The 27,480-nt window shown below is 37.1% G+C and overlaps 1 long non-coding RNA gene and 1 pseudogene across 2 annotated transcripts in view; both read left to right on the forward strand.

Moving 5' to 3' along the window:
* LOC118534506 (uncharacterized) overlaps window positions 1–27,480 on the forward strand; it is a 78,808-nt gene that overhangs the window by 6,448 nt on the left and 44,880 nt on the right. The window lies entirely within an intron of this gene.
* On the forward strand, window positions 4,436–5,896 carry LOC118534509 (complement component 1 Q subcomponent-binding protein, mitochondrial pseudogene; annotated as a pseudogene).

Raw genomic sequence — 27,480 nt, forward strand, 5'->3', positions numbered from 1 at the left:
CGTATTTCCTATTTAAGTATTGTAGTCCACACGTATGGTTTTGGAGGGTGCTTGCGTGTGGAGGATGTTATATTTTTTATAGGTTTTTTTATACTAGTAAACAGAAGAGGTCATATTTGGCTATACCATTTCCAAAATATTAGTAAATCCATTTTTCTTCTATGAAGTTTAACATTTACTTATATCAGAGTTTAAAGAAAATAAGAATAGTACTATTTATAGAATAAAGTGTAAATTGTGCTTTTCATGGCCTTATGTTTGGAATTATAATTATATTATCATGTTATATCATTTATCTTTTGGGGGGGTCATTAATATGCAAGCATTCTAGAGACTGTAAGTACCGAAATAAAATAATAATAATAATAATAAATAATAAAAATAATAATTATCAATAATAATAATAAAATAAATTTAAAAATAATAAAATTAAAAAATTAAAATACCAAAATAAATATGATTTCTTGTCAATTTTATTATATTTTATCTTTCAAAATTTAGAAAATCTCTGTATATTTTCTTAGCATAGAATTTCCAAGTAGATTATATATTTATGAATTAAATTTTGAATAAAAGGAGTATTTATTGAATATCTGAAATACCTAGCATTGAGTCTGAGAAACAAAGATGGCAAAGATACTGCCTCTGCCCTGGAGGGGCTGACAGACCACTAGGTTCATCAGTAATATTTTTGTGGGACTCAATCAAGTGAAAATCTAAAGAAAATTGGTCAATAGTCATTTGTAGGATCCCTACCTCTCTTCCAATAGATAAAATAAAACATTTTTTTCAAACCTAATTATCAAAAGAAGAAATACCTGAGTTTAGTATGCTATGGCTCTTATAAATGGCACTATATTTCTATAATATCATATATATTTCTAAGCAAAGACTCTTATTAACATGCACACATTCCAGGATAGAAGTGAGGCCTCTGGAAACATGCATGGTCATGCAGACATGTAAAATATTTCGTACTATAGGCATGCAGGAGGGCAGAGTTTTCAGTGCCCATCCAAATTCCAAGCTACAGATTCTGCTATATCAACACCAAGTTTTCTAAAATCCATTTTCTTACTCCCTCTCTAAGATGTCTTTTTGTCAAAATGAATTTCTGTTTCTAGATTCTATAATTCTGTTATTAGCAGTAATTGTCTAACTCATTGGAAAACAGTGAGCCCTTTTATGTTGTTAAAGTATCAGCTCTGTTTGAAAGACAATTATCATATGATCTCACTTATATTTGGAATTTAAGAAACAAAACAGGATCATAGGGGGAGAGAGGAAAAAATAAAACTAAGACGAAATCAGAGAGGGAGACAAAACATATAAGACTCTTAATCATAGGAAGCAGGCTGAGGGTTGCTGGAAGGGAGGGCGGTGGGGGATGGGGTAGCTGGGTGATGGACATTAAGGAGGGCACGTGATGTAATGAGTACTGGATATATTATATAAGATTGATGAATCACTGACCCCTACCTCAGAAGCCAATAATACATTATATGTTAATTAATTGAATTTAAAAAATGGAAAAAGAAATTAGAAGTTCAAAATAAAAGTATCAGCTCTGTTAAAATTAACCTTGTGATTTATAATTTTTTTTAAGATTTTATTTATTTATTTGACAGAGAGACATAGCGAGAGAGGGATCACAAGCAGGGGAGTGGGAGAGGGAGAAGCAGGCTTCCCGCTGTGCAGGGAGCCCGATGTGGGGCTGGATCCCAGGACCCTGGGATCATGACCTGAGCCGAAGGCAGACGCTTAACCGACTGAGCCATTCAGGCGCCCCATGATTTATAATTTAAACACCATTCTTATATGGATGTTTTCTCCCTTTTCTTAAAAAACAAAAATAGGCTAAGGACAAAAAAGTAAATTTGATTATATCTTAATATTGCCTATTGAATTGTAACTATAAATGGGAGCTACTTTTCTCCCTTAAGGAGCTTCGTAAGCCCTTAAATACTTGTCGGTTTCCATATATCTCAAAATGTACAACTTTGACCGAGGCAGCCACTGACTCTGGCTTTCCAGACATAAAACCTAACAAGTCTCAGCATATTTCATTCTGCCAGGAGCTCCTCATCCAACTCCTCTGCCTTTTCTCTTGAGAGGCTGAGCATGTGTGTGGTTAACTAAGTACCACAGCAGTTAAGAGCTCAGGCTCTGGAGCCAGACAGACTTGGGTTCACATCCCTGGCTTGGCTACTCCCTATCTGGGTAACATTAGAAGAGTTACTGTTTCTGGGAAAGAATAAGCATTCAGTGAAGGCAAAATAAGCATCCAGTAAGGGTGATGGAAACCCTTAAAGAATGGGAGCCACTTTTGTCTTGGTTAAGGCCTAGTCTGCAAAGCAGAACTCTTCCTGCTTCACGCTGGGAGCTTCTGGATTTTTGTGCCTGTGATGACCTTGGTCAAGTCATTCAACTATTGAATCTTCACTTCCTTATCTCTATAATGAGTCTCAGTCTCCATCTTGATTACTTGAGTAATCAAGTTCATTGCAATAAAAACTATTGAATTTATGTATACGGACTATTAATAACAAAACTTCATGTTGTAACAACTTGGAAAGTGCTTTCTTTCACTGAGTCTAGTTTGAGTCCTTTAAGAGTTTGCAGAGATATCTCTATTTTACAGTTCTGCAAATTGAAGCAAATGACTTGCCTGAGGACTCAATACTAGTGAAGTGGCAAAATGAGGAGCAAAAGTTATTTTTTGCTGTTTTATTATTTTTAGTAACATTACAGTTACCTTGCTGCAAGGGGTTAGTCCACAGAAAATTACTATTATATAAATATCATGCTGAATATCCTTTCCCATCTCTGAATCCTAGGTCAAAGGTACTGGCTACCTAAACCTGCCTTGTCCCAAAAGACCTACTTTAGTTTGGGGAGACTTTGAGACTGTCAATGTTTCCAGTTTCATCCAAGAAATATGAAGGTCAGAAAGGCAAAACACAAAAATTTAAAGATGATCAGAAATTCAGATACATTCTGGAGTGAGCTACCCTTGACCTAAATTAATTACACTGTATATTTCCCTCTACTTACAAGATAAATAAAAAAAAAATTACCTGGGAATATCAAAGGCAGCCAGTCAAGGAAAATAACTCACAAACTATATATTTGGAATATGGATGGTATGATGGAAAGAGCACACTACTAAAAGTCCAAGTAAAGTAATAGAAATTACTATATCTAGCACATATCAGGTATAGTTTTTTTCATTTTTTGATCATTAATTATTGGCTATTTTAACTATTTTGCGCTGGTGACTGTGGTAGAAGTGGAAAAATGTGATAGGAAACAGAACAGGGTGGAATTATAAACTGTATATATGTGAGTGTATCAACTTTGAGTCCTTTTTATATGTTAATGGAGAAAATAATACCTATTTCATTAACAGACTGAACAGAATGTCTAGCACATCGAGGGTACTCAGGCAGCTTTGACCATACAAGTCTAAGTCTGAATTAAAAAGGTACTCAAAGGTTGATTTTAAAGTAGGGTATCCAGGGATGCCTGGGTTGCTCAGTAGGTTAAGCAACTGCCTTGGGCTCAGGTCATGATCCCAGGGTCCTGGAATGGAGTCCTGCATCGGGGCTCCCTGCTCCGTGGGGGGCCTGCTTCTCCCTCTGACATTCCCTCTGCCACTCCCACTGCTTGTGCTCTAAAATCTTAAAAAAAAAAAAGAAAAAGTACTCCAAAAAAAAGGTAGTAGAAGGAGCTATGCAGATCACTGTTGACTAAAATATTTTCTTCTGGGTATATAGCATTTATCAGATATTATAAGATACTTAGGTAGAAGATTATTTGCATAAGGTGATTTTCTTTGGTGTGTTTTTGTATGATTATGTATTTATAGGAGCTACTGTATAAATTCAGTTAGTATATATTTTCTAGATCTGTATTTACAGTTTTCTGTTGTAATAAATAAGGTGGATAACTTGAGTCAACAAGAACAAATATTCTCATACAGAGATCTGGGAATATACTAAGTAAATAATGTATAGTTATCTTTGGAATAAAAACATGAAAATGGAATTAAGATGTTCTTTCCAAGGGTGCGAAGGATTGATATACAACCGTATCAGTTTTAACCTCTGAATTCCCTGACTGCATGGGAACTATTTATGACTATCAGTGACCTTTTATTTGGAATGTTACTAAAACATAGTTTTATGTCAGGCAATTATGAGGCTACTTTCTATATATTTTGATTTGGATTAAGTATTGCCTCATAGCTGCAGGCATGATTCTTGTGCATGTTATAAATTTTGCAATCTGTCAATGCTATAGAACAAGCTGAGCTATTGCTAACACTATTTCAACACCCAAGAGCTTCCTTCCAATTCTTTCTGAAATATCTCACTTTTTGTTTTTTTATAATGTTAGAGGAAGTTGAGGAATTTAAAAAGTGAGTTGGTAGAACATGCTAATGGTAGTTTTGGAATACAATCCTTCCATTTGTGAGTTCTGTGCTTCAAATGATATTGGCTGTAAAAGTCTAGCAAAAAACCCAGTAAGTTACCTAGTTATTTCAGCATTAGCATGTCGTTAAACTTCAAAGTCAAGGCAATTCAGTGAAGTTAGTCATTTTACAGTTACAGTTTTATTAGTGGGAATTCATAATCCCCATATCTGAAGGAAAGTTTGGAAAATAATTTCATAACTTTTAGTTTCTTCATCAATAAGACAGTGATAAATTGCTTTGATATTCTAGAGTTGGAAAGTTTGAATTATGAATAATAACACAAATGATTGTACTGTATAAAAAAGTCTGTCACAGATAGGAATTATACGATGTTAAATCTGAGAAAGAACCATCCATTACATTTATTGGAAAACAGAGACTTATAAATAGGATTGTCAGGGAGCCTGGGTGGTTCAGTAATTAAGCTCCTGCCTTTGGCTCAGGTTATGGTCCCAGGGATAGAGTCCACATCAGGCTCCCTGCTCTGTGGGGAGCCTGCTTCTCCCTATACCCCTCCCACCCCACTCGTGCTCTCTCTCGCTATCTCTCGCTCTCAAGTAAATAAATAAATCTTTAAAAAAAAATAGGATTGTCAGATTTAGTAAATAAAAATACAGGATGCCCAGGGGCAGGACTTCCCCCGGCGCGAGGGTCAGGATCTTCAGCCTGGGTCATCCTTCGCACCTGCACTTGTCTGCGGCTGGGATGCTGCCTCTGCGGCGCTGCATGATGCTCAGGCTGGGCTTGACTGGGGCTTGACTCCGTGCCAGACGCACCCCCACGCCCCGACAGTGCGTGCAGACCTTTGGACTACTCTGTGTGCACGTGGGCCTGGTGCAGCTGCGACGCTCTGCACACCCAGGAGGACAAAACTTTTGTTGAATTACTGAATGATGAAATTAAAGAGGAAAAGAAGATACAGAGCATTAAGTCCCTTCCCAAGATGTCTGGAGGTTGGGAGCTGGAAGTGAATGGGACAGAAGCTGAATTATTGGAGAAAGTTGCCAGAGAAAAGATCACTGCCTCTTTCAACATTCACAAGAGCATCCTGCCAACATTTGATGGGGAGGAGGAGCCCAGAAGATGAGGTTGGGCTAGAAGAGGAGGACAAAAGTGACATTTTCTCTATCAGGAAAATGAACTTTCAGTCCATTGGCGAGTCTGTGTGAAAGGACACTCAACACCAATTCCATGACCTAAGCCTTATATGACCACCTGATGGATTTCTTGGCAGACTGAGGGGTGGATTAACACTTCTGCAGATGAGTTATTGGAGCTCAGCACAGCCCTGGAGCCCAGGAATACATTACTTTTCTCATAGATCTCAAAAGTTTTGTCAAGAGCCAGTTTAGAGCACACAAAGACATTGAACATCTTAAATTTATGGCAGGCCTTGCCCAGGGAACAGACCGACTCTGAAATCAGTCACACACATGCTTTGAGATGGTTTTCAGCCTAACATCCTGGAAAATAATCCAAACTTAAAAAATTTCTGTTGCCCTCTTATTTACTATTCATTTACTTCTTCTGTACCCATCTGTTATTCCTAGATGTTTGTATAACATAGTAATGGACAATAAAATTGGTTTATCTCCTCAAAAAACAAAAAAACAAAAACACCAGGATACCAAGTTAAATTTGAGTTTCAGGTAACAGTGAATAATTTTTGGCATAAGTATGTCCCATGCAATATTTAATTATGCAAAATAATTTTTTGTTGTTTATCTGAAAATCAAATTTAACTGGCATCCTGTATTTTATCTGGCAATCCTACACTAAAGGTGTCATAATTCTTTTCAAAAGGCATATAGCTAACTAAATGCTGAGGCAGGAATAGAATCTGAACAATTAAGGAGTTTACAGACACTCCTACAAAGGATTGTTATATAGTAGCATGTTTTATTTTATTTTATTTTATTTTTTAAAGATTTTATTTATTTAACAGAGAGAGAGCAGGAGAGCACAAGCAGGGGAAGGCTAGAGGGAGAGGGAGAAGTAGGCTCCCTACTGAGCAAGGAGCCCCGCGCTAGGCTCAATCCCAGGACCCCCACGCTAGGCTCAATCCCAGGACCCCAGGACCACAACAGGAGCCAAAGGCAGATGCTTAACTGACCGAGTCACCCAGGCGCCCCTATAGTAGCATGTTTTAGAAAAGAAAATAGCTATATTTCATAACCATAATTTCATAAGAAACTGGAAACAATGTAACTGTTTAAAATGGAAAGCTTTGAATCTATTGACTCTAGTTACCAAACTCTGAATTACTTTATTCTCTCAGAATTTAAAAAAAGCGCTTACATTTACAAATCAGTTTCTTTTTTAATTTTTTGCTAAAACATAAGAAACTCAATTGATCACCACTGTTAACTAGAGCTGAATAGCAGCTATTCCTCAAAGCATGTTTCTGAATACTTCTAGTCAATAATTCAAGTCATTTTTAAGTAAAATCTTGGCTAAGAAAAGATAAGAATTAGATTTAGTATCATCTTATGGCCCTATTCGTACCTAAATGTGATGTTTTAGATTATCACTTATTTTATAATGTATTTTTATTACCACAAGTAACCTGTATTCACTTTTGTCAGTAACTTAAATGCAAGACTTTGGCACTAACACATTCAGTTACAGAAAGACAGGGTATATCACTTAGGGGGCTTCCTTGAAACTGAAGCCTGGGGGCTCTTGAGTTTGCCTTATCTTATGAGGTCACTGTGGCCCAAAGATCTTAAGCTTCTTCATTTCTCCTTGAGTATATTTATCCTTTTCATGTAAATTCTTAATTTAATCATTTTATATAAGTTTTCAAAATTGTCGACATAAAGTTGATAATACCCTACTTGCTCAATCTCTAAAAAAGTTGTAATTATTGATGTGTTTTGGAATGTTGGTGAGGTCTGGAGCAGATGGCCAAGAAAGAATTCTTGAGACTTCTTCAGTGCAAAAAGGTGGTTTTATTAAAGCACAGGGACAGGACCCATGGGCAGAAAGAGCTCCTACCCCAGGATTGTGAGGAGCAACCGATTATATACTTTGGGGTTGGGGGAAGTAAAAAGATAAGGGAAGTTCCAAAAAGGATTTTCGTATGCTAAAGAAGACTCCCAGGATACTGGAGGACTTCTATTGTTAAGCTAAAGTTGTTTTTCCCTCTAGCAAGGCATTAACATTAAGAGTTTTCTGGAGGAACATTATACTCTGCCTGTCTCAAGTACTTGGCTGCAGGTTATAAGGACATTTAATTTTATCTACATTTCCTTCTGCCTTTGTTTCCCACATCAACTGTATATATTGGAATCCTTTAAGAAAGGGTGAAGAATGGGGGTCGCCTGGGTGACTCAGTCAGTTAAGCCTCTGCCTTCCGCTCAGGTCATGATCTCAGGATCCTGGAATCCCATCCTGCAGCGGGCTCTCTGCTCACTGGGAAGTCAGCTTCTCCCTCTCACTATCCCTCTGTGTGCTCTCTCTCTCTCTCAAATAAATAAATAAAATCTTAAAAAAAAAAAAAAAAGGATGAATGGATAAATCATTTTTTAAAAGAATATATCAAAATGCCGTTCATTTTTGTCATATTATTTAAGTTTACTAAAGCCAACTTTCTTGTGTAAAAGCTCACAGGAGATGATATTAACTACCTAGTACTTTTGAGTTTTGGATACTGAATGGGGAGAGATTGAGGAGCTATTAAAACAACAGCTGGGGGGTGTCTGGGTGGCTCAGTCAGTTAAGCGCTGGACTCTTGATTTCTGCTCAGGTCATGATTTCAGGGTCCTGAGATAGAGCCCCACATCAGGCTCCATGCTGGCTATGAACCTCCTTAAGAATCTCTCTCTCCCTCTCTCTCCGCCCCTCCCCCTGCTGAAGCACTCTCTCCCACAATAAATAAATAAATAAATAAATAAATAAATAAATAAATATCTTTGAAAACAAAAGCTGGGTGGTGAGTGGGAGGGATATTTGCAGGGTGTGGTATTTCTACATTATCAGTAGTATACATTTACTATTTAGTATTATCCATTTAGTTTTATTTATTAATTTAATTTTATGTATATGTTTTAGTGTTATAGTAGTATTATACATTTACTATGATACATGTATTATTTACTTTTGTTTACTTATTCATTTATATTTACTATTTAGATATTTAATAAAAATATATTAATGAAAGTAATATCCTGACCTAAACAAAATGCACTATTTGTTATTTGATAAATGTTTATTGTAATGATTTGCACCAATAAATAATGTCAAGATCCAAATACTATCTTGACAAAAGTCTTGAAGCATTCCTATTCTAATCGCCATTTTGACTCTCAGAGAGGTTAAGATTTCATGCCCAAACTCCCAGATTAAGGTGCAGAGCCAATATTTAAAATGCAAATTCAAAATGTTTAATTAATCATTGGCCACTAATTATGTTAATAAAATCTTGCAAAAGCAGAGATAAAAGATAAATATCTATCTTTTAGATAAGGCTATAATTATGGAATTTAATAATTCTGTGACATTTCTAGGATTTGGTCTTTATCAGTGACAGAGGACTTCACACCTCTCTGAGCAGCATAGTGACTTGTTGTACATGTTAAAAATATTGATTCCAGGGCGCCTGGGTGGCTCAGTCGTTAAGCGTCTGCCTTGGGCTCAGGTCGCGGTCCCAGGGCCCTGGGATCGAGCCCCGCATCGGGCTCCCTGCTCAGCGGGAAGCCTGCTTCTCCCTCTCCCACTCCCCCTGCTTGTGTGCCCTCTCTCGCTGTGCCTCTCTCTGTCAAATAAATAAATAAAATCTTAAAAAATATATATATATTGATTCCTAGTGTTCCCATCTCCTCTCACCCTGCGCCTCCATGTGTACGGCCCAAGTGTAAAGTACTCTCCTTTCAAAATATGAGAACCTCTTGGTTAAGCCATAGTAAAAAAAAAAAAAAATTCTGCTACTGCCCATCATTTGTCTCTCCTGAGACAGAAACTGGGGGATATACCAAATAATTGTGAGATTCCTGACTGTAGACAGAACTCCTTAAGGATGTCGCTATCCCCAGTGCTTAGCACAGAGTTTAGTGGGCATAAGGTCCATCATGCATTTATTGAATTGACAAAGTAAAAACATAAAGAATAAACAAGTTTCTTGTCTTCTAGCAGCTTGCTCCTTTTCCTGGGTGTGATAAGACATGCCCACAGAAAAGGACAGCACTGCAACAGGTGCTCAGAAAGCAAACTCCGGAAGTTCTGACTAGGAGGAAATCTCTGTAAGGCTTTGTTAAAGAAAGAGCCCTCAATAGATGTAAATTTGGATAGATAAAATGCAGATGCACAAACATTCCTGATTGTGGAAGCTGCTTGACCTAATATGCAGTCACTGAACGGATTTCTCAATCTGAAAGACAACGTGGACCCAATTTAAGGGGACATTTGTGATTACAAAACTGAAGAATGAAATTTGAAACTCAGGGGCAACTTTGAATTTAAAGGTGGGATGTGTATATCATATAAAAGGCCAAGTTTATTTTATAAATGATAATTTTAAAAATGTGTAACTGAACAAATACTCAGCACACAGCCTTGAGGGTTTCACATATACCCAACAGAGAGCAAAGGTAAATTGCTAGCTTGCCAAAGCAGGTTTTTTGAAGAGTAAAATGATGCTGTCCTTTTTACCTACTTCTACTAATGTTCAGAAGTGTTTAGACAAGTTCAGAAGTATGTCATTTCTGATAAATTTTCATTGCTATATATTTCTTGGTTGGATTTCTTTTTAGCACTTCAACCTTGTTTGGCAGGCAGTTAAAGAATTACTTCCAAATGAGTGAAAATATCTTTGCTGACTTTATTTTTCCCATTTATGAGTTCAGTAGTAATGCTGGACCCATATTCTTCAGTTTCATACAAACTTTTTGAGGAAACTCATCTGCTTTTATGACGTCGCCTAGCCTCTGTTTTTAATAACACCCAAATCTACACCAATAGTTATCCCAATTTTACATCCACACCTACAATAATTTAAATTACTTAATATATTGGATATTTAAATTGTAAAAATTCACAAGTTGAAATCAGAGTTCATCACTGTTTTCATACTTTTCTCATGACTAATATGTCATTATCTTTTGAATAACATAGACCTCTAGCTTTTGAAATCTATGTCATTATTTTTCCTTCCAATCTCATTAACTTTTACTGACTTCCCAATTCTCAGGAATATTTTAAGCTTTCAACCCTTAAATCTGTTACTATTTGGTTCACATCACCTCGCATATGTCATTGCACAAATAATCAAAACTAGTATTTAGCAAGCACTTATTATTCTCATAGTAGGGTGTGCTTCATCAAAATGAATGTAAAAATGGGGCGCCTGGGTGGCTCCGTTGGTTAAGCATCTGCTATTGGCTCAGGTCATTATCCCGGGGTTCTGGGATAGAGCCCCGCATCGGGCTCCCTGTTCAGCGGGGAGCCGGCTTCTCCCTCTCCACCCCCACTCGTGCTCTCTCTCACTATCTCTCTCTCTCTCTCAAATAAATAAATAAAATCTTAAAAAAAAATAATGTAAAAACACCTAGGAAAACATGTGCCAGCCTTTTCGTCTGGAGGCAGGAAATGACTTTATAATCATTACAGTGGTCAGGAAAGACATTATAACGTCTTCATTCCCACTAAGATAAAAGATCAACAAATATTTTTTAATAGCAATTTAACTCCACTATAAGGATCACGGTGTCACCTATAAGGCAATATAATAATGTTGCCTTGGAAATCATCTCTACATGGTTCCCATAGTAATGAAGTTCTGAGGATATCATTTTTACCCCTATATGCTTGTTAGTGTACATTTCCTTGGCTTACAGGAAAGCTCCATAAGGGTGAAGGTGCTAATTGCTTTTTACACTGCTCTCTCCAGCACTTTGAACAGTGCCGGGAGAGAACCTGTGGGCCTGTCCCCTGGCTCACACTGAGGAACCACTCTCCTCTATAGCAGAAAGAGCCTAAGCAGGAAGAAGCTACAGGAACACCATTGCCCAAAGCAAACCAAACATGGGCTCTCCTCTAATTTTCTTGGGTTTCCTAAGTCCAGGTGTTCTGCTCCAACTAATGGGAGATGGTACAGGGGTAACCCACTAATTGGCTGGTGACAGTTTTCTTTCCAGGTAAAAAATTTTAAAAATGTAAATTTTCTTGCAAATCATAGGTTTTGAATATTTTTTAAGTGAATGAATAAATGGGAATGAGTGTGATTTTTCTATTGTATATAATATTTTTAGGGTTTTCTATATATAGTATTGTCATCTGCAAAAAGTGAAAAATTTACTTCTTCCTAACAAATTTGGATGCCTTTTATTTCCTTTTCTTGTCTAATTGCTGTGGCTAGGATTCCCAGTACTACTTTGAGTAAAAGTGGTGAGAGTGGACATCCTTGTCTTGTTCCTGGTCTTAGAGGAAAAACTCAGTTTTTTTACCTTTGAGTATGGCATTAGCTGTGGCTTTTTCATATATGGCCTTTATTATGTTAAGGTATGTCCCCTCTACAACTACTTTGTTGAGAATTTTATCATGAATGGATGTTGTACTTTGTCAAATGCTTTTTCTGTGTCGATTGAGATGATCATATGGGTCTTTTTTTACTTTCACTTGTTAAAGTAATATATCATGTTAATTGATTTGTGTATATTGAACCACCCAGTAATAAATCCCACTTGATCATGTTGAATGATTTTTTTAATGTATTATTGGATTCAGTTTGCTAATATTTTTTTGAGGATTTTTGGCATCTATCTTCATCAGCAATATTGGCCTACAATTTTCTTTTTTTGTGGTGTCTTTATCTGGTTTTGGTATCAGGGAAACGCTGTCCTCAATGACTGAATATGGAAGTTTTCCTTCCTCTTCTATTTTTTGGAATAGTTTGGGAATAGGTATTAACTCTTCTTTAATTGTTTGATAGAATTCCCCTGTGAAGCCATTTGGTCCTGAACTTTTGTTTGTTGTGAATTTTTGATTACTGATTCAATTTAATTGCTAGTAATCAGTCTGTTCAAATTTTCTATTTCTTCCTGATTCAGTTTTAGGAGGTTATGTGTTTCTAGGAATTTATCCATTTCTTCTAGGTTATCCATTTTGTTGGCATATAATGTTTCATAATATTCTCTTATGATTGTTTGTATTTCTGTGGCATTGGTTGTTATTTCTCCTCCTTCATTTCTGATTTTATTTATTTGAGTCCTCTCACTTTTTTTCTTTATGAGTGTGGTTATAGGTTTATCACTTTTATTGATCTTTTCAAAGAACCAGCTCTTGTTTCATTGCTCTATTCTCTTGTTGGTTTTTTGGTTTATTTGTTTTATTTTTGTCTTTATTTTATTTATTTCTGCTCTAATCTCTATTATTTCCTTCCTTCTACTGGCTTTCAGCTTTGTTTCTTTTTCTTTTTCTAGTTCCTTTAGGTGTAAAGTTAGATTGTTTGTGGTTTTGGTTTTGGTTTTTTTTTTTTAAGATTTTATCTATTTGACAGAGAGAGACACAGTGAGAGAGGGAACACAAGCAGGGGGAGTGGGAGAGGGAGAAGCAGGCTTCCCGCAGAGCAGGGAGCCCGATGTGGGGCTCGATCCCAGGACCCTGGGATCATGACCCGAGCCGAAGGCAGACGCTTAATGACTGAGCCACCCAGGTGCCCCTGTTTTGTTTTGTTTTTTTTGCTTCTTGAGGTAGGACTGTATTCCTATAAATTTCCCTCTTAGAACAGTTCTTGCTGCATTCTAGAGATTTTGAAACTTTGTGTTTTCATTTTCATTTGTCTCCAAGTATTTTTTGATTTCTTGGTTGGTCCATTTATTGTTTAATACCATGTTATTTAACCTCCATGTATTTGTGTTCTTTCCATATTTTCTTATGATTCATTTCTAGTTTCATACCATTGTGGTCAGAAAGACATATGATATGATTTCAGTCTTTTTGAATTTATTGATACTTGATTTGTGCCCTAACATGTGATCTACTTGAGAGAATGTTCCATGTGCCCTCAAAAAGAATATGTATTTTGCTACTTTTGGATGGAATGTTCTGAATATATTTGTTAGATCCATCTGGTCCAATGTGTCATTCAAAGCCGCAGTTTGCTTGTTGATCTTCTGTTCAGATGATCTATCCATTGATGTAAGCGGGGTGTTAAAGTCCTCTACTGTTATTGTATTACTGTCAATTTCTTCCTTTATGTCTGTTGATAATTGCTTTATGTATTTAGGTACTCCCAGGTTGGGTGCATAAATATTTACAGTTGTTATGTCCCCTTTATGATTATGTTGTGTCCTCCTTTGTCTCTTGGTGTGGTCTTTACTTTAAAGTCTATTTTAGGGACACCTGGGTGGCTCATTCAGTTAAGCATCTGCCTTCAGCTCAGGTCATGATCCCAGGGTCCTGGGATGGAGTTCCACATTGGGCTCCTTGCTCAACAGGGAGCCTGCTTCTCCCTCTGCCTACCACCCCCCCTGCTTGTGCTCTCTCTCTATCTCTGTCTGACAAATAAATAAAATAAAATCTTTAAAAAAAAATAAAGTCTGTTTGGTCTGATATAAGTATTCCTGTATGATTTGACTCTTTGAGGGGTATTGATATATATATATTTGTGTATGTATATGTGTGTGTGTATGTGTATATACAAAAGTGATATATATACAAAAAAGATTGATATATACAGAAAAAGATACACACACACACACACACACACACACACACACAATGTGTATCTTTTTGTCTATATAAAAAAAGTTCTCCTTCTCATATAATCCATAACCTCATTCATGATTTAGGAGGAAAAGAAAGAATCAACTGTATGGTCTCCCCACAAATATTTTCACCCTGCTTTAAAAAGCAAGTAAGTTCCCAGATGTTGGAAACTTTTAGACATCCATCATAGAAATACTGTATTTGACATAATGCACCAATGCATTTTTACAGTTAGGCATCTTCAGATCCTGGTGATGCAGCATCTTGCATTTTGAACACATGCTGATATGCCCAGATCTTACAGTTTCTTCCACTGAGTAGAGAAACAGCACCTGCCATTAATGCTAAGTCAACAGGCTAAGTGTTCCTTGAAGAAAAAGGCTGTGACTAAATTGAAGTGTTAGCAGAGAGGAAAGGGATGTAGAAAACAGCTTTTCAGCCTAGGGGAGTGAGTAAGGAAAACTTAGCGGCAGAGGAAGAAGGTCAGATCTGTGTGTCCTCATCTCCCCACTTCAAAGGTGGAAATTCCAGAAGTAGAATTTATTAGAAACACTCAGATAAGTACAGGATAACCTGAGAACACTAAAGATGTGACCTATATCCTGAGGCCTCTAGCAAGAGCCAGCTTGGTGACATACCAATGTGGTGCAATGGTGAAAAGGATTGGAGAGATGAGCGAGCTCAACACAGTGCTCCTGCCCTCATGCATATTCCTTAGCCGGAACTTTTAGAAGGTGTTAAGGGAGCTAGGGGCCTAATATAGGCTGGCCTGGGGTCAGGACAAAGAGCATTAGTGTACGAGGATGACTCAAATGTAGTAAGCATCAGTTGCATCATAATGGTAACAAGTACAGGGATCCTCCAGGCCCAGCAAGATTCAGAAGATAGCATATGCGGATCTCTGGCACCATTATCACTTTCCTCCATGAGTTCACATAAGCCCCTATATGCCCAGAGGCCACGTTATGGAGATAGGAATCTGAAAAACTGAACATGTACTTGAAAGAGACTGAATCATTTAAAAGTGACACAGGGCAGTAAGATTACTTCATCAACCCCCTGCCATGTCACTCACAGGGGTAGCTCATGAGGATGAGGATGATTCAGCCAAAACTTCCATTAAGCACACAGAGCCATCCAACGTAATGTGCTTATTCTTGACAGGGCAGAGAGAGGGATGATCAACCACTGCTTGATTCAGTCTTGAGAGAGAAAAAAGAGTGAGGAAGTTCGTACCCAATCCTCTGATTCTGTGCAACTGTTTCCATCCTCACCCTCTTTTTTTAACTGTCCTCTTTCAACTTGACAATTTGGCTGGCTGTAGATGGGGAGTGGTGTGGTTGAGAACACAGAGATGGCTATCTTTGATGTCTTTGATCATAGAGGTTTTTTCAGTTAAGAAACACTCCACCAGCTGCCTGCTCTTTACCAAAAAACCAAACCACAAAACCAAAATGCCACTTTTCATCAAATGTATGAATCATTCCTTTTTTCCTTTTTATTCTAAATGCCTTCTAAAAAAGTTAAAAAAAAAAAAAACTCAACTCTTTCTAAAGTTAGTTATTGCTCTCTTGTATTGCTTTTCTTCCTTTTTTTTTTTTTTAACATGATACCTATAAGAACTTGACTGGAGCAAAAAAAAAAAGGGAGATGCATTATATTTAATTCTAATTAACTAGGCAAAAAATAAACAGATGATCTGTACAACACAGTAAACCATTAAAACCTAATTAACACTTATAGCCCAGTATACCCTAAAACTGCATGATATGTTCACCAGTATAGGCCATACATGGAGCTATGAAATAAACTCAGTATATTTAAGAGTAATAAAATCATACTGAGTATACTCTCTAAATGTAATGGAATAAAACTAGAAATTAGTAACAATTAGATATTGAGAGAAAATCTTAAATACTTTGAAATTAAGTTACTACATTTCTAAGTAGTTCATGGGTGAAAAGAGAAATCACAAGGGCAATTAGGAAATATTTCAAACTTTATGTTAATTAAAGTACATCATATGAGAAATTGTTTGCAGCTAATGCAGTGCTCACAGGAAATTAATATTCTTACCAACAGTTGGATAACAGAGGGTGACTGGTTTTGATCAGATTTTTTTCAAAGGTTAGCTGGCTTCTCTAATTTAGAGAAAAATGTAGGTAGAAATGTAAGCAAATCTTGAGAGTATGTGTATAAAGAGGGATTTTTTTTTTAAAGATTTTATTTATTTGACAGAGAGAGACACAGCGAGAGAGGGAACACAAGCAGGGGGAGTGGGAGAGGGAGAAGCAGGCTTTCTGTGGAGCAGGGAGCCTGATGTGGGACTCGATCCCAGGACCCTGGGATCATGACCTGAGCCGAAGGCAGACACTTAACGACTGAGCCACCCAGGCACCCATGTATAAAGAGGGATTTTTTTTTTTTTTTAAAGATTTTATTTATTCACTTGAGAGAGAGGATGAGAGGAGAGAGAGAGCACATGAGAGGGGGGAGGGTCAGAGGGAGAAGCAGACTCCCCGCTGAGCAGGGAGCCTGACGCGGGACTCGATCCCGGGACTCCAGGATCACGACCTGAGCTGAAGGCAGTTGCTCAACCAACTGAGCCACCCAGGCACCCATGAGGGATTTTTAAAGTAAATGCTAGGGGGGCACCTGGGTGGCTCAGTTCTTAAGCGTCTGCCTTCAGCTCAGGTCATGATTCCAGGGTCCTGGGATGGAGCCTCATATTGGGCTCCCTGCTCAGCGGTGAGCCTGCTTCTCCTGCTCCCACTCCCCCTGCTTGTGTTCCCTCTCTCACTGTGTCTCTCTCTGTCAAATAAATTAAAAAAAAAAACTTAAAAAAAAAATAAAGTAAATGCTAGGATTTTAAAGTAAATGTGTTGTAACAATAATCTGAAATAAATTCTTCAGTGTTTAAGTATCTCTGAAATTTTCCTGTAAGTCAGTGAAAAAAAATGTGATATCATACTCCATTGTTTTTTTTTTTTTTGTGAGCATTTAATGGAATAACATCTAATGCATAAAGCAACATCAAATATACAACATACAAAAAAGAAAATCTTATCTATTTACACAGCACCTAGCTTATTGTTGTTGTTTAGTACAAACATCTCCATATAGCTAGTACTATTTACATACTAAGTTCACAGCACAAATCAAAACACGGTATTATGCAGGTTTATACAGATAGACACAAAATGGAAATTCATTGGTTTAGACACTGGATTGAATTGAGTGGAGAGGTAGATGGATTTTTCTGGGTTTAATAATTAGTAAATACTGGTGATTTTTGTAAGTATACGAAACTTTCAAGGCTTTTAGGGTGCCTAAAGTATTTTTCTTTGTGCTTTCTAATATTTGAGTTCATAGATTATTAGTGAATAAGTATCACTTGTTAAGAAAAGAGGTGATTTGGACTTGTGCACAGGGCTTTTAATGTAACTTCTTTAGCTAAATTACAATTAGAATGTCCTTTTTCAGTATTTAATATTGATAGTGTACCTCTCTTATAAGCCAGATCAAAATTGTTCCTCCATCTGATAGCCTTCCTTAAAAAAGTCCACTCACCATCCCCAAATATATGAGCTCTTGCCTTCCTGTTAGTTGCATGGTCTCTTAGTTTATTATGTCTGGTTCTGTCTTTATTTGTTCTTCCTTTATTCCTTTTTGATATATGCATACCCGTAATGTCAGGCACCCAATATACCTATCAGAGTAATTTGTACATAGTAGGTGTTAACAATAGTCGGGAATGAGTGACAAATATAATAACAGCAATTACTAACATATACCACTTTTTCCCTTGAGAAAAGGACCCAAGAAATGGAGGTGACAGACTTTCTATAGTTTATTCTTATCAACCCTAAGAAGAGGTTGAGTTGTGTGGCTGTAGTGTTCCATGACAGCAGCTGTCCCCACGACTCCTAGGTACTAGCTTGAGAAATGTTAGAGTTTGCCTAATGTATGATATAATGCAGGGCTTAACAACTGCAAGCTAAGAACGGTTTATACATTTTGTCATGGTTGAAAAATAGCAAAAGAAAAGTAATGTGAGACATGTGAAAATTATATGAGATTAAAAATGTAGTATAAAGAGATTTTTTTAGAACACAGCTACACTCATTTGCTTGCATATTTTCTGTGGTTGTGTTCATGGGACAACAGAATCAAGTAGCTGCTGTGGTGGAAACTGTATGACTCGAAAAGCCTAAAAAATGTTCAACATCTAGCCCTTTACAGAAAAGTTTGCCAATCCCTGATAGAGTGAATTATCACATCAATATGAAACATCAAATTTTCTCTTTTAACGTTTATATTGTGTAAATCTGGAAAAAACAATCTCATAGGCACAATGGTTTAGAATATACTTTCCTGGGAGAGACAATGATCAAATCCAGTGCCACACATTGTTTTACTAGGCTACAGATTCTACATCACATGGGTCGCTTTGTTTCATGATCTCTAACGTCATAGTGAATTCTTGGCAGTAGTCATAAAAATATAGGGTAAAATTCTGTAGGTGGATTTGTAGAATTTCCCCAGCATTGTTTGAGTAATAATTTACTATTGACTGTCCTACTGAGAAGAATAAATAGCATCATGTTTGAAAACAAATATGACACCTTTTTTGTAGAACCTCTTACCATGTGGGCTCTCAATAAATATGGGCATTTCAAACCTTTTAAAAGGCCTGAGAAAATAATACAACAGTATTTGTTCTATTCTAATGTAGGGCATGTTGTGCTCTGTGGATGATGTGGAGGGATAATACAATTGTGAATTAAAAATGAGAGACAAACAGGAAAAGAAGAGAACAAAGGACTACTAAATAGGAGTTCTGAGGGGCAACATTTCTTTCTTTTAACAAAGAAGCTATTCCAGAACAGATGTTGTTATTACCTGGATGGTTTTTCAAAAGGAAATAATGATTTGGTGTGACAGAATAGCAAGAACTCAAAGAAAAAGAAAATGGAGTGTAGCCTTTAACTGCTTTTTCTCTTTTAACATCTTTTGTGGGGTTTGCAGAAGAGGCTGGAGTTCAAATCAGCATTTTCTGTGTGTTTGAGAGAAGTTTAAGAACAATGTGAAACATGTAAATATCTCCCATACTAACTTTTTTAATGACTCCAAGTAACCTGAAAATATCATTTGTAGATATGAAGTATTGAGTCTGAAATCACGAAGGAGTAATTTATTTGTAACACTCAGAACATTTCTATGTGGAATTGCCAATTCCCACATTGTCCATAATATGTTCTTTTTCATAAGAGAAACATTGATCAAATCCATATGAAATAGTTATAAGTGACACCCCAATAGAGGATCTTTTCCATTCTGATATTGTTAGTTATTAATAAATTAACCTCATTCGGTATATCATCAACATGCAGCTTCTCCTTTCCCCTCTTTCTTCTTTGCAGACTCTGCTCTAAACTATAGGCTGGAAAGACCGTCTAAGAGCCTTGTGAAAAGTATTACCTGGTAGACAGAATCCTAAAATGCTGCTACCTCCCCAGCTTTCAAGGTTTCTCTCTTAATCCTCAGGACTGTGACTATGATGAGCCATGTGATTATGTTGTTACACCACAAATGGGATTTTGCAGAGGTAATTAAGGTTACTAATCAGTTGATCTAAAATAAAGAGTATATCTAGTTGGACCTAATGGAATCACAGGTGCTCTTTAAAAGCAAAAAGTTTTCTCCAGCTGGTAGTGGAATGGAAAGCCAGGGATAAAGTGTGAGAAGGATTCAATCCATGGTTGCTGTTTCAAGATGGAGGGGGTGAGGTGAGAAGGAATACAGGCAGCCTCTACGAGCAGACAGTGGGCCCTGGCTGACAGCCAACAAGAAAACCTCAGACAGAGATACATTCATTAGATTACTCCTTTCTGCGCATGGATGCTGCCAGGTAAGCATCATTAAAGTCTCCTCTCCCACTGCCGCCATATCTAAGTCAGAATCTTCCAAAGAGCCTGAACTGCTGTGGAAGCTCTTCATCAGAGGTTTGAGCTTTGAAACAACCGATGAGGGTCTGAGGAGCCATTTTGAGCAATGCGGAACACTTACAGACTGTGTGGTAATGAGATACCCAAACACCAAGTGCTGCAGAGGCTTTGGGTTTGTCATGTATGCCACTGTGCAGGAGGTGGATGCAGCCATGAATGCAAAGCCACACAAGGTGGATGGAAGAGTTGTGGAACTAAAGAGGGCTGTCTCACAAGAAGATTCTCAAAGACCTGGTGCCCACTTAACTGTGAAAAAGATTTTTGTTGGTGGCATGAAAGAAGACACTGAAGAATATCATCTAAGAGATTATTTTGAACAGTATGGGGAAAACTGAAGTGATTGAGATCATGACTAACTGGGGCAATGACAAAAAGAGAGGTTTTGCTTTTGTAACATTTGATGACCATGACTCTGTAGACAAGATTGTCATTCAAAAATCCCAAACTGTGAATGGCCACAACTGTGAAATAAGGAAAGCCCTACCCAAACAAGAGATGGTTAGTACTTCATCCAGCCAAAGAGGTCGTGGAGGTGGTTTTGGTGGGAATGACAATTTTAGTTGTGGAGGGAATTTCAGTGGGTGAAGTGGCTTTGGCGGTGGATGTGGTGGCAGTGGGGATGGCTATAACGGATTTGGTAATGATGGAAGCAACTTTGGAGGTGGCAGAAGCTGTAATGATTTTGGCAATTACAACAATCAATCCTCAAATTTTGGACCCATGAAAGGAGGAAACTTTGGAGGCAGAAGCTCCAAAGTGGTGGAGGTCAATACGTTGCCAAACCATGAAACCAAGCTGACTATGGCAGTTCCAGCAGCAGCAGTAGCTATGGAAGTGGCAGAAGGTTTTAATTACTGCCAGGAAACAAAGCTTAGCAGGAGAGGAGAGCCAGAGAAGTGACAGGGAAGCTACAGGTTACAACAGATTTGTGAACTCAGCCAAGCACAGTGGTGGCAGGGCCTAGCTGCTACAAAGAAGACATGTTTTAGACAATACTCATGTGTATGGGCAAAAAACTCGGGGACTGTATTTGTGACTAATCGTATAACAGGTTATTTTAGTTTCTGTTCTGTGGAAAGTGTAAAGCATTCCAACAAAGCGTTTTAATGTAGATTTTTTTTTTTTTTTGCACCCATGCTGTTGATTGTTAAATGTGATAGTCTGATCATGATGCTGAATAAATGTGTCTTTTTTTAAAATGCACTGTGTAAAGTTAGTCTACTCTGAAGCCATCTTGGTAAACTACCCTAACATGTGCTCGCTTCGGCAGCATATACACTAAAATTGGAACAGTAAACTACCCTAACCATGTGAAGTTAGAATTCCTTCAAGGTGATGCCAGGTTCCATTCGAAATTTATTTGCAACCTGCTTGGGAACAGAAGCCAATGTCTCCACAAACCTTGGTGTAGTTGAACTGACAGTTAATGGGTTGTGATGGAGTTCACCATTAAAAGGGTCACCCAAGCAAAGTCCTGGGGTTTATTTGGTTATTAATATGATTGTTGGCACATCCTATGCAATATCTGTAAATTGAATTATGGTATCAGTTAAAATTATAGATGGGATTAAAGCTTGTGTATCATCCATTATCATGTGTAATCAATAAACGATTTAATATTCTCTTAAAAAAAAAAAAAGAAGAAGACCTCAGACCTACCACTACATGGAACTACATTCTCTCAACAGCCTACATGAGCTTGGAAGTGGGATGCTTTCCTAGAGCCTCCAGTTAAGAGCCCATCCCAGCCAAACCTTGACCTCAGAATTGTGAGACCCTGACCATTGAACCCAATGGCCCACCAGGACTTTTGATCTACAGAACTGTAAGATAATAAGTGGAAGTTGTTTTAAGCTGCTATACTTGGGTATAGTAGTAGTAGTGGTAGTAGTAGTAGTAGAAAACAAATTCAGACTGTACCATATACTCAACTATTGATATTTCTTTTTTTTTAAGATTTTATTTATTTATTCATGAGAGACAAAGAGAGAGAGAGAGGCAGAGGCAGAGGCAGAGGGAGAAGCAGGCTCCCCGTGGAGCAGGGAGCCCGTTGCAGGACTCAATCCCAGGACTCCGGGATCATGACTTGAGCTGAAGGCAGACGCTTAACCAACTGAGCCACCCAGGTGCCCAACTATTGATATTTCTCATATATATTTATTTAATTTTATTTATTTATTTTGAGAGAGGAAGAGAGGGAGTGGGAGGAAGGGTAAAGGCAGAGGGAGAGAAAAAATCTCAAGCAGACTCCACACTGAAAGCAGAGCCTGACATGGGGCTGGATCTCACGACCCTGAGATCATGACTTGAGGTGAAATCAAGAGCCAGATGTTTAACCAACTGAGCCACCCAGGCACCCTTTAACTATTGATATTTCAAGATGCACACTTATGGGTATAAGATATGAATCTTAAAATGTCACTACTTAGACAACTGTCAGACACTAAAAGACCAAGTCAGGATTATCAATACTCTTTTTAGTCCTGAAGAGGACCTCTCATGAAAGCAGGACTGTTGAACTAATTTCTAATATTCAAATAGGAGGGAAATCTAATTTTGATAATATTTTTAGTGCTCTTTTTTTCTGATTGGGTAGATGAGAAAACCTTTTTTTCTTTTTTCTTGATCTCTCCCTAGCCCTCAATTTAGTAGATTCTGCTTTTGCAAATTGAAATAAAACATTTTCTAAATAGTAATTTATTCTCCTTGAGGCTTCAGAATTCAGGAACAAATACTTTGTGAGTCTTCTAGCTTTTTTTATGGCAATGATAATTAACTGTACCAGTTCAGTACCAGAATCCGTCCTCCTTTTTACCAGGACACAGTTAGATAAATTGATTATGCAACCAAGACCATACCTGGAAGTATCATACTGTATGAGAATAAATCTCATTTCATCAGTTCTGACAAGCTCACCATGAAGGAATAAAGGTTGTACTTCACAGGTGAAACCAATGCCCATAAAACAGTCCCAGAAAATTGGTCTGATATGTGTTCCAGAGCTTACAGGCTGTAAATAACGTCACTCCTTGGCAGCCCAGAAATCTCATTGTATTTTCGGGACCTTGAGGAGAGAAGAATCTACCCAAATTTATAGATTCTACTGGTAAACTCTGTTGAGATGAATTTCTTGGTCTCAGAATAAAACAGCCAATAAGAACAATTCAAAAACTGTATCTGGAATAATAGAGGTTATTGAAAATGCAATATGAGATTCTTTATGAAATTTACACAGAACTTAATTTCCTGGCGTGCGTAGTTGTTCAACACTATATGGCTCTAGATGAGCTCACCTCAGCAAGGAGGCTTTTGTGGTTAATTAACACCTTCTACTACCCACATGTCAAGATAAAATGAGACCAGCCTTCTCTTGTCTTCAAGAATAATCTTTGGGGATTATTTGTTTGGTGTTTGTTTGTATATTTGTGAGTCCAAATGAATTGGAAAATATTTTATGCCCACTGGAGAGAACACATTTTTTTTTTATCGGTACTAGTAATTTTGGGTATTTCTGCCACTGGAACCAGATTTAACATCCTGTTTCCCTATGTAATAGCTAAATAAAGTTTTGGCACATGTTGACTCTACATTTGTGTTAGAGTAATGTTTTCAGCTTTTTCAGAATGACACATTATCAAAAATATAATTAAATCCACTTTAGGTTTCATACCTAACTTTTCATAATTTTATTGTGATTGATGATTTTTAACTTTGGAATTTTACTCTGACATAAAGTTTGCTTAACTTTTCTTTTTAAACAATTAACTTTTAAAATCTTCAAGGAAACACTGTTGTAACTTAATAATTACCTTGCTCTTGGTTCTGGAAATTTCTGTGATTTTAAATGAGAGTAAAAGATTATATTTCTCTAAATCAACTGGTTATTTTAGATTATCACTCTCTTTGAACCTAAAAATCATATCTGTTTCTTGGTAATTTATTGTTTCCTTGCTTGTCTTAAGTTTGTAATAGTGTTTTCCAATCAGTAAATTCATTGATAACTTTGATATTTACACTCACTTATAGTCATTTTTACATTAAAGAAACCTGAGAGATCATGCTTATAGGAAGTATGATGTGCTACTATTTAAGAGCAACTGTAAATGAGAGGGTAGCACTAGAGAAAGAGGAGTAAATATCAATGGTTGAGTATAGAATGTGATCATTAGGAGCGCTAGATAGTGGTATTAGCAGTAAAATTTTTTTTTAATTTTTCACACTATTTTTAGTAAATTGCACATGGGAAATATACATATAAAATATGTATATTTCTTGCTTTATTTTTAGTTTTATTACAGAATGTCTTTTGTTTTGATGTACACATTAAAACCAGTAAGGGTATTTTAAATGACTTGAATACCTATATTACACTGTATTTTGTTAAGTGATATGTCAATTATTCTTACCTGTCTTATGCTGGAGCGAGATTTTATAAGATGGATAGAATTGTTGGTCTTGATTAGTCAATAAGTCTTCATGACCATCAGTTTTCCCCAGTAAGTCTTAGACACCGATCTATAATTTAAGTAATTACTATGGAATTAGCTTGATTGCTTAGCCAAGAAACTCTTTTAGCCAGTTACTAACAAACAAAAACAACAACAGGATATAACTCCTAATTTTTATTTCAGAAGTAGCAATTAAATTCAGCAAATGACAGGTTAAATTCTTTTATTACATGATCAATGCTAAAGCTGAGACCCTGTTACAGATGACATTGAACTAATATTTCCCAGATAAACATAGAATTAAAGTAAGAAATTTCCTGTAAATAAAAACAAGGTATTTTACATTGTTTTCAAAGAAAATATTTTCATTCAGAAGTATTACATTTACTAAGGGATATCCTTATTTATACTTTTTACCTGAAGTCACATGACTATATATTTGGTTGGTGTTTCATTTGGAAACATTTTAGGGTGTCATTTCCTAGTTTTGATATTGGTTGACTGCATGATGAATATGGAGGAAAGTGTGTCCTGAATTTCCTTGGAACCATGGGAGAAGAAAGTTGACTAAACTATGTAGATATCTTTTTTCTATATACATATTTTTGTATTTAATGCACTCCTAATTATGTCGAGAACCAACATTTCCATTGTTATAAAAGCTTATTTTTCCTGTCTAAATAAGTTTTCTCAGAAGGGTGGACTAAAGGGCCTAGACAGGGTTGAAATTCTATCCTGTCCTAGAATGGTCAGTGTGAAGTAGCAAGTGAAAAATTGATTAGGTTGGTTTCAGACTGGCCATAGTATTTTAATTCAGGACTGGCTAGGGAGGCAAGGGATGATGTATTTGCTGTGGTTGTAGGGTAAAAAATTCATTATTATACAGACATGCAATGAATGTGTGTGGCTTTTTATTTATCTATAACTGATAAAATTGTCCTGAGCCCTCAATTTACTCTCAGGAGTAACTGTGGTAGGGATCAAAACTTCAGTTTACCATTCATTGTATACATCATTTTCTCTCAGTTTACACAATTCCTTTCTAGTTAAAAACAATTTGATTAGGTAAACATTTCGTCAATTAAATAACCCACTCGTTGTCAGGACTATTTGTCCTGTGCCTGCCCCCTTCATAAGAGGGAATCTAGATGAGGGGAAAGTTTAGGATCCATCAGATGGGTGGAGTGCCTCATGATGGTTTTTGTGTTGGTCTGACTCTTGGATTTACAATGGTTGATACTGATAACCACTGACTTGTGCTCAATCTGGTCCAGTCCATGAGAGTCTTGCTAGTGTTCATCATTGAAATCTATGGCTAAGAAATTATGGTTTGTTTATCTTGACTAAACCAGAACTTAATTGTTTCCCCTCAATTATGTACTATCTTGATCCTAGATGGCACTACAGATCCCCTATTTCTTCTGGGTGTGTCTCCCACACCCATGTGTGAGTCTCCCACATGCTTTCTGGTTGGTCTGGTCTGCCTACACTGAAGTTTTTTATTCTAGGAGTGCTTTGATTTCCTCATTGTAACCACTTTTTAAACCACTTCCCCCAAGTGCTTGAGCACTGTTCTACAACTCTCCTCTCCCTGCCGCAGTATCAGTGTGAAGATGGTCGCAGGGTACGCAGTGGGAGATGGGCCAAAGCTCCTGCTTCTGGCTTTCCTTTTAACTTAATTAATATCCCACTTCCTGTGATGTTAACCATGAGAGGTGTAGGCAGAAAACACACATCCAACGGGTTGTTTTCTCTGCCTCTCTTCCTTCCCAATATCACCTTTCCTGGAAGAGAAAGACTTTCTGCTCCTTCCTTTCTGAAAGAAATTTGCTGATGCCAGATCATAGATTTCCTCTTCCCTGTGGTATATAATAAAATCTTGACAGCCAGTTTGCACAACCTTGTTCTTAATATATTAATGGGAGCTGAAGAAATTTGGAAAATATTTTGCTTCTTTTGATACTCAAGCCTATCGACTAGCTGAAAAATTACACTTTGGTTTTCAAAAGCTGAATGTTTTCTTGTTTTTGGATTCCTACTGTAATCCTCATAACTATTCTGGAGGTGAATGGATGCCTCCAAAATCATTTGTTTATTCTTTCATACAGCAAAAAAATTATTGACCATATGTTATGTGCTCAGCACAGTTTCAGGTGCTTTTATGCTAGTGGCAGAGGTGGACAATAAATGAGAGAGATAGGGAAGGTATTAGAAAGTGATAAATGCTATGGAGAAGAATAAAGCAGAGAAAGACAAGTAGAAGTGTTGGGTGGGGAAGTTGTGCTATTCTCCATAGTGAGGGAAAGGTCTCATTGAGAAAGTGACTGCTGAGAAAAATCTGAAGGAACAGAAGGAGTTAGTCATCTGATATGTGGGGGAAAATAGCAAGTTCAAAGGCTTAAGAGCAGGTAGTGTGTCTGCTTGGAACAAGAAAGTAGTAGGAGATGAGGCACAGAGATAATGAGCAGTTAGAATATATAGGGCCTTGTAAGTCAGAGTTGGACTTTGATTTTTACTTAGGGTGGGTCAGGAAGCCATTGGAGGCTTTTAAGTGAGTAATGACATGATCTGAAGCAAGTTTTTAACAGTCTGTAGGAGAGTAAGCAAGAAAAGGAGACCATTGGAAGTTATTGCTGTAATACAGATGAGGGATGATGGTGTCTTAAACCAAGCCTCTGGCTGTGAAGAAGTGGCTAAATTCTGGCTATATTTTGAAATTAGAGACATCAGAATTTGATTACAAACCAGATATAGAAAGTAAGAGAAAGAAAAGAATCATGGCACTGAAAACGTGAAAAATGGAATTGTACTCAACTAAAAGTAAAATGAGCACATTTGAAGT

This window comes from Halichoerus grypus, chromosome 4 (assembly GCF_964656455.1).
Source record: "Halichoerus grypus chromosome 4, mHalGry1.hap1.1, whole genome shotgun sequence".
In the NCBI taxonomy this organism is placed as follows: domain Eukaryota; kingdom Metazoa; phylum Chordata; class Mammalia; order Carnivora; family Phocidae; genus Halichoerus; species Halichoerus grypus.